Source organism: Podarcis muralis, chromosome 10 (genome assembly GCF_964188315.1).
Source record: "Podarcis muralis chromosome 10, rPodMur119.hap1.1, whole genome shotgun sequence".
Classification (NCBI taxonomy): Eukaryota; Metazoa; Chordata; class Lepidosauria; order Squamata; family Lacertidae; genus Podarcis; species Podarcis muralis.
Window position 1 is genome coordinate 39,647,913 of NC_135664.1, and position 14,948 is coordinate 39,662,860.

Below are 14,948 nucleotides of genomic sequence, written 5' to 3' on the forward strand. Positions count from 1 at the left end.
ATATTGCTTTAAATATATAGTGTGATGTGGCCTAAGACCACACCAAGGATTTCACCATTTAATGCATGGCATTTAGAAATCAACTGGCACGAGAGTTTCTTTTCTTCCAGGAAAGTACCGTAAATTGCAGAAATTCAGAGGGGTTCATCCCCAAGCTATTCAGCTTTCCTGGGGTGGCAGTATTCTGAGAACACTTCAGAATATTAGCAAATGCACTGCAGTTTACTTTCAAGTGTATTTCATAAAATAAACAGGTCGTGGGTTTTTTCTCATCTCATGGTATATTAACACACATTATCAGCTTGGCAGCAGTTTCGAAGCTAAAACATGTAAGTCTGCCAAAAAGGAAATGTGAAAAACGCAAGCAGAGACAGAAGGGAGGTGCTGAGAAAGCAATAACAAACATTACTCAATGCACCTCTTCTATAAATATAATTAAGAGAGAAGAGTTAGAAACACTATAAACCAGGACTTTATGCACATGCTAACATTTCTCCTTATCTCTCATTGGGTTCATGGTTCAAATGGAGGCTGCTTAGCATGGGCAAGATTCCAGGCCCTCCATGTCCAGGCTTCCATCTTAGACTAGATGCTGTCGCCTTCACACATCTACCCTAAGAAGCAAGCATGAAATCTGCATGACCAGCACCTTCTTGGAAGTGCTCCCTCCCAACATCACCATTTTTGGAGGGCAGTTGTAGGAGGACAGTATTCACTGGTAGGTACAGAGGCTCCCAATTTCACCTTTTCACTTTGGGTTAATGAAGGCTAAGGCTAGAGCTTAGCAATGTGTTTTCTACCCGCCTCATTGCTGCTCACTTAGCATTCATTGAGGCAGGAAGATTAAATACAGGGAATGTAGAGCAAATAGCATATTCTAGGATGGCACAGGCTCCAGCCTGTAGTAGTTTAGCTCCTCCCATGGGCTTTGCCGCTGCCATAGTTATTTCAGGGCTGCTTCCAGTAAGCATTCCTTTAACTTGTGTAAATCAGCTTTCTGACCAAGCCTACTCACTACACTGGCAATGCAATTTGGCATAGGATGGATATCGAGAGATGAGGCCAAAGTTAAAACCAAAACCCAATTTGTTTTTGAAAAGTAGCTGTAATCGTTCTAGAACTTAAAAGAAAAGCAGATTGAGCAATTAAGCATAATAGCAATTAGGATATGCAAACAACATGGAAAAACATCTTCCTCTAAACTTACATCCAGACTGTTTCCCAGCTTAAGCCTAGATATGGCAATACATAAAGCAATTTCAGCTCATCCTACTCAGTTGACAGCACAGCTTCCAACCTTCTTGTGTTCAGATCAGCTTCTGTTGTATCTAGAGAAACCACGGAAACTCACCAACATAATCAGAAACAGTGTTGTGAAATGCAATCCTGTACACATCTACTGAAATGTTAGTCCCAAGGATGTCAAATGGAAATCAACAAATTAAAATTTTCTCCCACTCTTCTAAGTGGCTATATAAATCTGAAAATTCTAAGTATGTGTGTTTCAGCTAAAAGAAGGGACTTCTTTAAATTCAGCTCTTTCCCTATTATTGCAGCAGATTAGGGGGGACATAAATAGATTGAGTAAAAGGGCCTTTTCCCCCTGAGCAAAATGGTATCTGCACAAATGATCATTCTCCCTATGGTGCTTTTATTTGTCCAAATAAATCTACAATATTAGCCACCTCACACATTAGAGCCAAATGAAACGTGGTGTTCATTTTCTGAATGCAATTAATGTGCCCATTAAGAACAATTAAAATAGCAGCTGTAGGGAGGGGGAAGCAACAGGGGGACCACAGGAGATGTTTAAGCCTTCCCATCAGCACCATGGCCCTAATAAAAATCACCTCCCCAGTGTTGCTGTTTGTTTAGGAACTAAAGCTTCTATTTGCACCAATGAGGGCTTCTCTTGTGCTACAAATAGCAGCTTCAGGGGTGACTTTTGTTGGGATCATAGCTGGAGCAGCTTCAGGTGGTTTAACTCTCCCTACCCACCCCCTGTGATCCCATTGCTGTTTTCTTCCCCCTTCACACACACACTTTCCAGTTGCTATATACATGTTTAGAATGTGTGCCCTAATTGTAACCACAGAGTGATCATCAACAGCTAGCTACTGGAGTTGAAAACAAGTACAAAAGGTTTTCTTTTAGAACTCTTGTCAGTTTTTGCTGAGGAAAAATGGTTATATCTTTCGTTTTTCCTGACAGTGAAGGACTGGCAAAAGCTTTGGAACCCAAATGCTTTCATTTCTTTAAATGCATCTGTTAGCTAAATATATTATACAGTTATGAGCAGATGGTCTGCTGCGGCTGGTACAACAAATCAAATATATGTGTAAAAAAAAGAGTAAATATGAAATGTTGGAAGGGTTGTGAGGAAGAAAGACATTATTCTCTTTTTTGGTAAATTCTCTTCTCCTACTGCCCCCTTCAAAAGACTTCATAAATGCTTCCTTCAGGGCTAAACGACCACCTCATGAGAGAAGCATTCACTGCCTAAGATGGTAAACCACCATCCCATTGAGGCAATAATAAGACTCATGGGGTGGCCACACCTCTCAAAGCAAATTGTGTACATCAGGGGTGGCTAACCTGTGGCGTGGAGGGCCAATAAACAGGATTCTCTGCCCTCTGCTCCACTTGCAAAAGAAACAAAAGCACAATTTTGCGTACACTTTGTATCACAATGCAAATGTGTGTCCTCTTTGGCATGTGGGGTTGAGGGACCAAAACTAAATCAGGCGCCACCCACAAGCAATGATGGGTGTCATTACTAGAAAAGGGTTAACTTTTTGCCTGCCATGCAGCTGCTACAGGCACAAGAGCCCTGCTCCCCCTCGATGCCAACAGAGAGAATCCAGGCTTTGTGTATAGGTTTGTATAGTGGAGGAATGACTTACTGCTGTTCTTATGTAACTGCAATCTTTGATTTTTTAATTTTTAAAAAAATGGTGTGTGGGGTTTTTTTAAAAAAACACCCTGTATTTCCTATTTAACTTGTTCTAAGTCACTTAGAGGCTTTGGCAAAGGTGGCACACACATTTAATAAAGATAATAAATTATAAAACAATGCATCCAGCCTCTTCACACTGACAGTAACCCTGCCACATGGGGTGGGGACAAAAGGACTGCTTTTCCATTGCCTAACCTTTGCTTATCAAACCACAGAAATAGTTAAAACAGCCTTACAGAGGCAAAACCTGATTCTGATCCCAATGGGTTAAACTTTCAGCTAGGCCACGTGGGAAAGGATAGTAAACAAAGAATGGAAGATATTGTGGAAACATAAATGCTAGGACAGTAAGAGACAAAGAAACATTATTTTGCATGGATTGCATTAATTAGTTCCTAAGGTTTTTCTTTCTTTTGGAGAACTGTAAATTGCATTTCTGAAGAGATTATGTATTGTGGTCATCGCCTGAAGGCAGCGATGTGCTTCTAGTCTATTCCAATATATTATATTTTGTGGCTGGCTCACTTGAGTACATTTGTTTGTACTCAAAGCTGTGAAGTTGGATTTCTGTTGCAGATGCACAGCATCAGGTCTTACACAGGAACTTGCTTCAAGCACTCTGGCCATAGTCCAGTATATGTAGCAATTCAGGGCGCCAAATTGCACCTGCCAGCCCTGCCTTGGTTTTACTTGAACTTGTGCATATAGATTGTTAAGTCTGCTTACTTAAAAAGGAGCGACTTAAACAACAGATCAGTTACTTGTTAGCCCCTTTAAATGCCCTTCCATGCTTGCGATCATAGTAGTGAAATGAGGGAATTTCAAAAGCATTGAAGCATGAAGTGATAGTAGCCGGGATCAATACTACTTTGGAGGGTGTGTAGGATCAACACTGCTTTGGAGGGGGAGGGGCAATGAAATCCTTTAAGTCACTCACCTTGAGATTGGCAGGGGGCTCAAAGATGACAAGGAGTAAGTTCAAGAAGTGCTTTGGAGGTGGGGAACATTCTTCCTATATAGAAAAGGAAGTTAAAAGGATTTTCCGCCCCCAGGATGACTTAAGCGTGCTAAGGATCACAGGGATCTTGAAAAATATGCACCCCAAATTGTGTACAACTTATACAGGGGTACCTCGGGTTAAGTACTTAATTTGTTCCGGAGGTCCGTTCTTAACCTGAAGCACCACTTTAGCTAATGGGACCTCCTGTTGCCGCCATGCCGCCACCACACGATTTCTGTTCTCATCCTGAAGCAAAGTTCTTAACCCGAGGTATTATTTCTGGGTTAGCGGAGTCTGTAACCTGAAGCGTATGTAACCCAAAGTACCACTGTATTGAGAATGCTGGGTTGGGATCAAACACACACATTTTGCAGAATACCAGCAGCCGCTAAGTTTTTTTTAAAATAAGAAATGTTACTATTCTAAAAACAAACTTGATTTTTTAGAAATAGAAGCTACAACGTCATCAATGACTGCTGAACGCTTTTATGTTTAGGCAAGCCTACTGAAACATGTAGTTTTATTATGTATATTTGTTTTCAAAACTCGTGATTTTATCTATGCTTTCATAATGTTATTGTGCCAACTGTTTTCCAGGTCTGTTTTAATGAATCTCTTCTCCTATTTCATACAATTTGTTTAGAGTTTGTTTTTATTGAGAGGTATTTAATCTTGCTAAATAAAAATAAATGTTTGACAGTAACTCGGATGTTATTAGTGCTGTGAGGAAGTATAGTAGTTTCCCCACTCTTTCACATCATGGAATGCCACTGCCATTGTCAGCTGAATTGCCAAATAATTCTCTTAATATACTTCATGCTTGCAGTTCGCTTTAAAATGTGATTGAGTCACTGCATTCCACAGGCTCACCTTGTGAAAAATCTGCAGAAATCTCCATGTTTTACAAATTAAATGCTAGCAATATGTCTTCAGTATTGTAGATTTTTGCTAGATATACAATTGTTGTTTTCAGTCTTTGTGCTTTTCTACCTATTTCAAAATCCCACCTCAAATCCCTACACTAAAAATAGAAAATATACAGGGAATAGCAGGGAAATTGTTGAAGGTACAGAACACATTCCACGCAAGAAATGCCCGATGATGATGATGATGATGATGATGATGATGATGATGATTGACAGTAAACCTCACCATCATCGTCTGTAAGCTGCCTTCAAGGGCTCCAAAAACAGCTTACCTCCAAACAATGCAAACTCATATAATCCACAGCACAATTTGGAAAACTCAAGCAAAAGTGTCAGGTATAGAGGCATGAATCCCTATTGATCTTCAGTCCTGTGGTTCACCAGTGCTAACTTAACCAACCAGAACTTTTGATTGTTGATTGTAAACTACCCTCCAAAAAAAATTAAATAAATTAAATATATGTATTTTATGGCAATTCAGACCTGCTCATTTCCCCCTATAAGTTTCTTTATGCCAGCATTTTAAGCAATTGCTTCCAAACTTATTAGCATTGTCACTTGTCTTCATTTTTCTCTTTTGCTAAGAGATGACAGCCTCCCTCTGTTATTGGCTTGGCTAACCCGCATATCTGTGACATTATCTTCCTGTTGCTTCCTTTTCTGGTTTTCTATTAATGGGTGGAAAATATACAGATTGCATTTACTAATTGGCTAATTTAACCCAAGCTGCTCTGATGAGGAGTTAAATATAATTCTCACTCCCTTCTGCTGTATATTTGAATACAGTTGCATACTAGAAATTGACCTTTGCTGAAGCAAATAACCTCAGGGTGTACCGGGGTCAAGTTATGCCCTATTCAAAAATTGCAGAGATGATAACGGTTTTGGAGGGAGTGGGGAGAGATGGCTTTTGTCTCAGAGTTATGCAGCAAAGTTACTCATATATACAGTGCTTTTTTTCTATTAAAAATGTTTAGGGGTACTCTCATTTTGACTCAAGAAGACCACCATTTTATAGTTCAAATTGGGGAAAAGAAATACAGTAAATGGACAACAGTACAAAGATTCACAAAATGTTTAGGGATATGCAGCCCCCTGAATCCCCCCAGAAAAAAAGCACTGCATATATCATATGGCCTGTTTTAACTCAATGTTTTCTTTTTGACCTGTTTGCTGTCAACTGAGCCTAGGGCTTGCCAATCGGAAGGTCAGCGGTTCGAATCCCCACGACAGGGTGAGCTCCCGTTGCTCGATCCCTGCTCCTGCCAACCTAGCAGTTTGAAAGTGTGTCAAAGTGCAAGTAGATAAATAGGTGGGAAGGTAAAAGGTGTTTCTGTGTGCTGCTCTGGTTTCACCAGAGGCAGCTTAGTCATGCTGGCCACATGACCTGGAAGCTGTCTGCAAACAAACGCCAGCTCCCTTGGCCAGTAAAGCGAGATGAGCGCCACAACTCCAGAGTCGTTCGTGACTGGACTTAACTGTCAGGGGTCCTTTACCTTTACCCATTTCACCTCTAAACCTCATATCATTCAGTTTCATCTCAGTACTTCCAGGGCTTTATGAGCCCCCCTTGTTATTAACCCACTTCCACTTCTCTGTCCATGACATAGTCCACAAAGCTGCTCCTCCTCACAGAGGGGTGGGGTTGCGCGTGGCCCTCGTGCTTCCCACTCTCAGCGGGGGCGAGTTGAGCCCCCGTGTCATTGGGGAGTCCTGGCCCACGTCGCGACCGCAGCCAGCCAATCCAGCTGGCTGGGGGATGTGGTTTGCCACATTTAAGCGGTTGTGTGGCCGGGAGTTCTTCCTTATGATCCCTGCTTCTGCGGATCTCCCGCCCTTTTTCTTGCATTAGTCACTTGGCAGATTGGCATCAGCCACTTGGTTTTCACTTACCTCGTAACAAATCATCACATGGTTTGGCGGTTAGGCATTTGAAAAGCTAGGTTTATGGGAGGGAAGGTTGTGGCCATCACCTACCCCTCCCCTTGAAGAGTATTCCGTTAAAGGAATCCAGGGGTCGTGGTTCCTGTCCGAAGCCTGGATGGAGGCTAGGGCCATGGCATGACCTCTCTGGTAACCCTGAGAGGAGCTCTGAGTTGATGTACATCAACAGGGCTCCCCCTACTGGTGGTTAACCCTTTTGAGACTTCCTACATAGTGGGCAGGAGTCAGATATAGTCAGTTCAGGTCCAATGCCTAAAGCCAATACTACTCACATTCTGTAATCAAGAAATTTGTGGCCTTTCTTAGCCTATTAACCTAAAATACTGGTGTCCATGTGTCTTTATTCATAAAAGGAGGGGGTATTGGGCCTTGACACGCAACCGAATTTCACTCTTTGTACACTCTCCGAATTTCTTTCCTGCCCCATACATCTCTCTGCACACCTCTATGCTCTTCAAAGCAAATTCTCAGCTCTTTGCGCCACAGGTCTCTGGGCACCTCATCTCTGTCAACCTCATTTGGTCTTTATTCCCTCCAAACATCTCTGCTCACCTCCACCTGCCAGTTCTCTTCTCTTCCTGCTACCCTCCCCTAGGGGAGTCTCTGATGCTGGAGGACCACACAGCATGGCTGGAGGACTGTAACTGACTGGAAGTGCCATTTCCATGCTTCACCTATAAGAAATAATGACCGCCATGGTCTTGGTCGACACAGAAGCCCTCAGTATTCATCCTTTTTCTCAAACATTTAGAATAAGAGGATGAGGATGGAGGATAAGGATGGAGGAGAAAGCTAGCAATGGCTACACTCTGTCTCCATGGTCACAGGCTTGCTGACTCACAAAAATTGGGAAAAGCCGAAGGTTAAGGGCATTTGACATTAGCCAAGCCTTATGTTGCACAGGCCCAGCAAGAAGATGTCCCTTATGTAGGAGTATCCAAAGGAATAAGCCGTTTGGATAGGGGTTTTCCTCACTATCACTGCCAAGTGCCGCAGAGGTGAGAATGGGCCAGGAGGTCACAGGTGGCTTTCTGGTGCTCAGAATGGCACTGCCCTGTTTAAAAATAATATACCACCCAGAGTGGAAGTCTCTTGCATATGATGCTACCATTAAAATCAAAGAGAACATTACAAAGGAAGCAAAGTGTGATTAAGTATCATTGAAATCAATGGGATTTTAGTTTTTTGCATGTATGTATTAATCCCACTTATTTCAATGAGAGTTAAGGATGCTTAACTTCCCCTGGACTTCACATCATGGCTCCATAGGCACTGTTTACCAGGTCTTTCCCCACATTACATCACTGAGATGTGGCTATCAATCACTGTTATCTCTGCATGAGAGGAAGCTCCTTGTACCCTTTTTTTTTTCTTGGAGGAAAGGGTGGGAAGCCCAATCCACTAATGTTTAGCCACATGAGGTTGGTTTCAGCTATTAGATATTACAATGAAAACCAATGAGACTACTCAGACGTAATGATGACCTTGCCTTTTTAATTATTTTTTAAAGATCCTTAGTCTCCACTTACATGGAAATTGATAGTGACATCAAGCCAGAACTATGTTATTCTAAGGTGGATACCCTCCACCCCCCAGCATCTTAATGGCTGCATCAACTTCCTGCAATTGTTTCACCTATGTGGGGTTTCCTGACTCCTTTCCTAATGATTCAGCTGGCAATTCACTGCCGTTTAGGCATTAGTAACCTGCATGTGCCATTAAAGCATCATGATTCCCAGGCCAACAGTTCCCAAAATAGCAGTTAGCAACTGGGAGAATTTGAGCTTTCATTTGCCATTTTGAAAAGCTATTGACAAGGCGCATGCTTATTCTCTGCTCAAGATATGATTTAATATTAAGAGCAGGAAGAGGAAGTGTGAGGTCACTGGTGAGAGAAGGCAGACAAAATAATGATGTAAAGTCTTAAAACTGCTGGCACTGACATAATTTCCTTAATATGTTCAACTTAATTGCTGCACCTTGTTCTTAATTTCTTTTCATGGTACTGCAGCATTTAATTTTTCCACATTATTAGTATTTCATTTCAATTCCACCTTTTCTCTAAGGAGTTTAAGGCTGTAACCTTCATGAAATTCTGAGCTTATCCACACATACCAAGGGCGCTGACTTGGGCCCCAGGTTATGGGTGCCCAATGGCGCCTGTGATGCAATGGGATATCTAATAATAAAAAATAATGATAATAAATTTTTATTTATACCCTTCCCTTCCCGTTTTAAAAACCGAGCTGAGGGCAGCTAACAGCAAAAATAAAACATTGATTAAAATGCAACTTAAAAACAGCATAAAAACAACATAAAATACAACATAAATGCAGTATCAATGTCAATAAAATTCTAAAATTCAGGGTCAGTAAATGATCACCAGGGCTAACTGGCCAAGTTGGTCCTACTAGGACCAGCAAGGAGACCAGGGAAGAGTTTAAATGTGGGGTCCCAGAAGGGTTTCTTCATAAAAAAGGAAAGGGAAAATGGAATGGAGGATCCGGCTAATTCATATTGAAGGCCAGGCAGAATAGCTCTGTCTTACAGGCCCTGCAGAAGGAGATCAAGTCCTGCAGGGCCCTAGTCTCGTGGGACAGAGCATTCCACCAGTTTGGAGCCGTCACTGAAAAAGCCCTGGCCCTAGTGGAGGATAATCTGGCTTCTTTAGGGCCCAGGACCCTTAAGCTATTATTATTCATGGGGGACATACCAGGAGAGGCGGTCCCATAAGTACGAGAGTCCTAAGCCACATAGGGCTTTAAAGGTCAAAACCAGCACCTTAAACTTGACCCGATACTCCACCGGGAGCCAGTGCAGCTAGTAGAGCACTGGGTGAATATGCTCCCATGGCAAGGACCCTGTGAGGAGCCTCGCTGCAGCATTCTGCACCCACTGGAGTTTCTGGGACAGTTTCAAGGGCAGCCCCACGTAGAGCAAGTTACAGTAGTCAAGCCTGGAGGTGACCATCACATGGATCACTGTGGCTTGGTCGGGGCGGGAAAGGTAAGGGACCAACTGCTTGATAAGGCGAAGATGGAAAAATGCCGCCTTGGCTGTTGCTGCAACCTGCGCCTCCATGAAAAGGAGGGCATCAAGGATTACACCCAAACTCTTAACGGAAGGCACTGGCACTAATTGAGCCCCCGCAAGAGAAGGGAGTTGGTCCCCCAACCCCTTGCCATCCCGACCCAGCCAGAGGACCTCTGTCTGTCTTTGAAGGATTTAATTTCAGTCGACTCCCACAAAGCCATCCAGCCACAGCCTCCAAGCTGTATGTCCAGGGCTGAGTTGGAGTGGCCGTCCATCAGCAGATAGAGCTGAGTGTCATCAGCAAGCTCTCCTTGGTACCCCACACGAGACCGACACATTCAATGCCAGGGATCGATGGTGCTGGCAGAGCCCTGAAAGAACTACTCCCCTCCCCCGACCCACAATCCATGATTGGTGGAGGACGGAGAAATCTGGGGGTGTTATCTCGTACAAGGAGACTACTTCACCTTCCTACCAAGGTCTCCATCATGCAAGTCAGGTCTATCCCCTGCGAGACAAAAAAGTCACGCATGGTGGCGGTTTTATTGCTTATGGACCTGGCATTGCACAGCACCAATGACGGAGGTGGATGATCCCTGCTCACCCTACCCTCGTCCCTCGGGATGGGGTGTAGATTGAAAGGGAATCTGAAGCCAGTATGGGTGTGTGTGCTGTATGCTGCAGGGGGGAGGATGAATCAGCAAATTTTTCTTCCCACCCACCCAAGGTACCCACTGGATCAAAAGCCCACCCATAGACAAATATGTACTAACTGGATTCCACCCTGAATTGAGGGCAAGGGTGGTGAGCTAGCATTACATTTGCAGTGCAAACTATTGCATAGCATAGACCTTGATTTCTGCTCCAGCATATCATTCCAAGAAAAGAAATAGGATTGTGCAATAAATAATTAACTTTGTTAGAAGTGCACCATCCTGGATAAATATTGCAAAGTGATTACACAGGAAAATGCTTGCGTATTAATTCAGTCTGCTGAGATCTACTTATGGCAAAGCCACATTTTTAAATTTTTTTTTTAAGTACAATGTTCCCACCAATAGTTTACACAGAGGACAGGAGCACAGGGAGGTTAACTAACATTAAATGACATATAGTTGGCAGTTGCTTAGGAGAAATGAGTGCCAATTCTAGTAAACTGAGATAAAATTACGAGGGCAAATGGAGGTGGAAAGAGCAAAGGAAAGGCTACTATCCCAATACTCCTACCCATATTGCCAGCCTTTTGTGCTCTTGCCTTAACTTGGGGTGGGCAACCTGTGGCCCTCCAGATGTTGTGGGGCTCCAACTCCCATTATCCCTAGCTAGTATGCTCAATGGTCAGGAATGATGGGAGCTGCAGTCCAGCAGTATCTGGAAGTAACTGATAGAGCTGCCAGCACTATAGCCATGCCTTGCCTGTTTCTGATGCACACCCTGTCATCAGCCTTGTCTCCTGGCCTAATAGTGGTGTCAGTGGATAATAATGGCTCAGAAGCTACTCCAGGAGAGGAATGCTCCTATCCCAGCACAAGGCAACCACATCAATTGGCTCCATTATCAATTGGTAATTGATTCCATTGCTGAAGTGCTCTCACCATTAAGCTCCTGAAATTTACCTCTTGTAACTTAAGCCAGTCAGATCTAGTTTTGCCCTCTGAGAAAGACTAGAACAAGCCTTTGTCCTCTTCAGTGTGGCACTTCATTAGGTATTTGAAGAGTACCATCATAAGAGCATAAGAGGAGCCTGCTGGATCAGAACAGTGGCCCATCGAGTCCACCATCTTGTTTTCCCAAAGGCCAACCAAATGCACCTTACATTCAAAGCACATGACTTCCTCCAAAATATCCTTAGAACAGTAGGGTGTTGGGAACTGTGGATCCGTTGGTAGTAAACTACAGTTCCCTGAATTCTTTGAGGAAAGTCAAGAGTTTTAAATGTGTGTAGGCAGCCTAGAGAAACAAAGAGATGTTTTCTCTGTTCTCACTGAGAGGTGGCTTTTGATAATCAACATCTGTACAGAACAGGGTAAAGATCCTACAGATGTTGAGATCCTGGGCCAATCAACAAGTCTCAAAGTCAGATTTGTATGGTCACTCCAAAGTGCATGGCCCAGTTCCATGTGGATCAAGCGATTGCAAAAAGTTTCTTCACTATGGGGGTATTGGGGTGGCTATTTGTTGCTATTAGAAACCTGCAACTTTGTTTGTGTGTGTGTGTGTGTGTGTGTGTGTGTGTGTGTGTGTGTGTGTTGTTTCCCTGTATTCCCAGCTGCAGTAGATTTTGCATCTGCTGCTAAGACTGGAAGACAAACTTTATCTTCAGTGACCCAGATGGGATCAATGTACTATATTCATACGGGCTTTGCACTAACTGTGAAAGGGAAAATAGCAGACATTAAAAGCAAAGAAAGGAAGGGCTATTTCTTGACAGTTCCATCAGTGGAACACATCCTTAAAATTATGCACAGCATGTAAGTTAATTTGGCCTGGAGGACGAGAAACTCAGGTGTGAAATGGGTGCGGCAACAGTTTCAAATTAAATAGGACGCTTTCCTTTATTCTTTTCTTCCCTTTAGTAGATTGTGTTGGCATGCCTGTGGCTGCAGGCAAATCAGGTTATTCACATACCCACTGGTGAAGGGAGCAAACAGATCACCGTAGTATATTAAATATTTCTTAGCAATTAGCACACCCTAGATTGCACACATGCATGGAGGTTTCTGGGAACCAATTTACCTGTAGCAGTTGCATTCACATCAGCACATACGGGAGAAAAGATATTTGCCCACCTTTGCTAACATGGTGGCCTACAGATATTTTAGACTACAGTTCCCATCAGCCCTAAGCCTCATGACCCTATGATGCTGGGACTGAAGGGAACGTGGTGTGGCGATCACACAGGGTCCCCGGACATTTCAACGTATATTGATCCCTATGCCACCACTTTATTTCTCGCTGCCATCACCCAGGCCCTACCTGGTACAATACTGAGTCCAGTCAGGGTTAAATTGGAACATAAACTTCTGTTTATTTATTGTAGTTTAACAAGCGTGCGGTTTCATAAATGGTATCAGTCAATTACAATCATGGGGTGCCTATCCAGACCTATAACTTCCACTACCTGCTCTCACTCACTAAACCACCTCTTATTTCTGACTATCGGTCGAATAAAGGAAATTGATTGATAAACCACCTCTCAGATATTTACTTGTCTTCCTAGCTCCTACCTGTTCCTGACTCAGCTTATTTCGCTACCCTAACTCAACTTACCCACAGACTGTTTCCCAATCCACTCCCACTCCAACCAACCTCCCAACGAACTGCTCCCTTCGGCCCTCCCAGAGCTGGTTTTATAGTCCCTCTGACTCCACCCCCCTGGGTTCTGATTGGGTAACCTGTTTAACTATTTCACCTCCAGCACTCTCAGATGTTAACATCACACATGGCTGTACTGGCCGGAGGTGATGGCAATTGTAGTCTGATGGACTACAATTGGACGCCAGGTGATGGACGCCAGGTTGACCATCAGGCCTTGAAGCACACATGGCACTCACATGCATTGTTCATTTATAAAATAATGTATAAACTCCACTTCAGGGCACAATCACCCACCTAAGGCAATTGGAAGCCACACCTTGGTTTCCGAATGTTTTGGAAGCTGAATGGACTTCTGGAACAAATTCTGTTTGACTTCCGAGGTATGACTGTACAATGCAGAACTAAGTAATCATTGCATCACTGCAAAGATTCACACATGCACAATGGGACTCTTTCCCCAATCCACATGCAGCCTGTGTCTTCCCCAAATCAGTCTCCGGAAGGTTGGGGAACCCCCAAAACAGATTTTGGAGGGTCCTGGCAGGGGAAAGGGGCAGGTGTAAATCCTTGTACTTAGCACAACATCAGCTACAAGCTACAAATCTTTTCTTTGGCTACACTAGTGTTGGTAAAATGGCATGTAGGAAGAGGCTCCTGGTGGTGGGGGAGGGCATTATTATTTGACATGCTTTCCATCCATCCATAGATGGATGTGCTGGCACACAGGCTAAAAACTGTTTAGCAACGCCAGTGCTGAAATCACAATAATGCAATCAAACCTCTTCCCTATTATGAACGTTCCAGTCCCATTGTTGATTTTTCTGATTAGTCAGGGTTAGCATGAGATAGTTTCTCCATGCTGCCAGGAACATTCTTTCATCTGTCATAGGAATTGTAAGACAAGCCATCCTGAGTGAACAAAGAAGCACAAACATACACAGAAAAGGTTCCTTCAGGAAGGAGAGAACTCTCAGCAATGTACATATTAAAAGGGACAACACTATAAATTTTTGCCTGTTACCACCATCTTCCTAAAAAGAAAAAGAAAGTCAAGATGCATAGCATCCAAGTTATTTTGGCACCTGAAGCATAAAATCCCACAAGCAGGTTTCTCTTTCCCTGTCAGCAAAAATTACAATCAATTAAATAACTAACAATTTGCTGCCCTTTCATGATACTCAAAGTTAGCCACTGGAGGAGGCTGCCTCATTCTACCTAATGGTGGGATTGACCCTGACTGCTGCATATGGAACGGGAAGTGAGGTAATGCATCCCAATGAAAACAAAACTGTCACACACACAAAAGATGAGCATTTCAAGGAAAACACTAAGCTAGCCATCTTCTCCCTAACTGGAAGTGCCTTGCACCAAGTCAGGCTATTGGTCCAGCTTGCCTAATATTTTCAGCTCCGATCGGCATGTGATCATCCAGGCCTCAGCTAGGACTTTATTGTCACAAAATGCTTTTATTAAGGTCAAACGCAAACCTTGAGAAGACAGGTGTCAAACCTGGAATGTTCTAAATTTCTATGTGGGAGAATTGCTCTTTTTTGTATGGAGGCTCATAAAATTATCTAGTCCAGACACAAGTTGACCTACCCCTGCCTGCCATGCTTCAGTTTGAAAATAAATAGGCCTGATATAAAGATGGTGTTCTTCCTGCTTTGGGGTGGAACATGTTAGTAGCTGCACATCAGAAAGGTGTTCTAATTACTCTGAATATGAATTTGAGATTCGCATCATACACACACACACACACACACACACACAC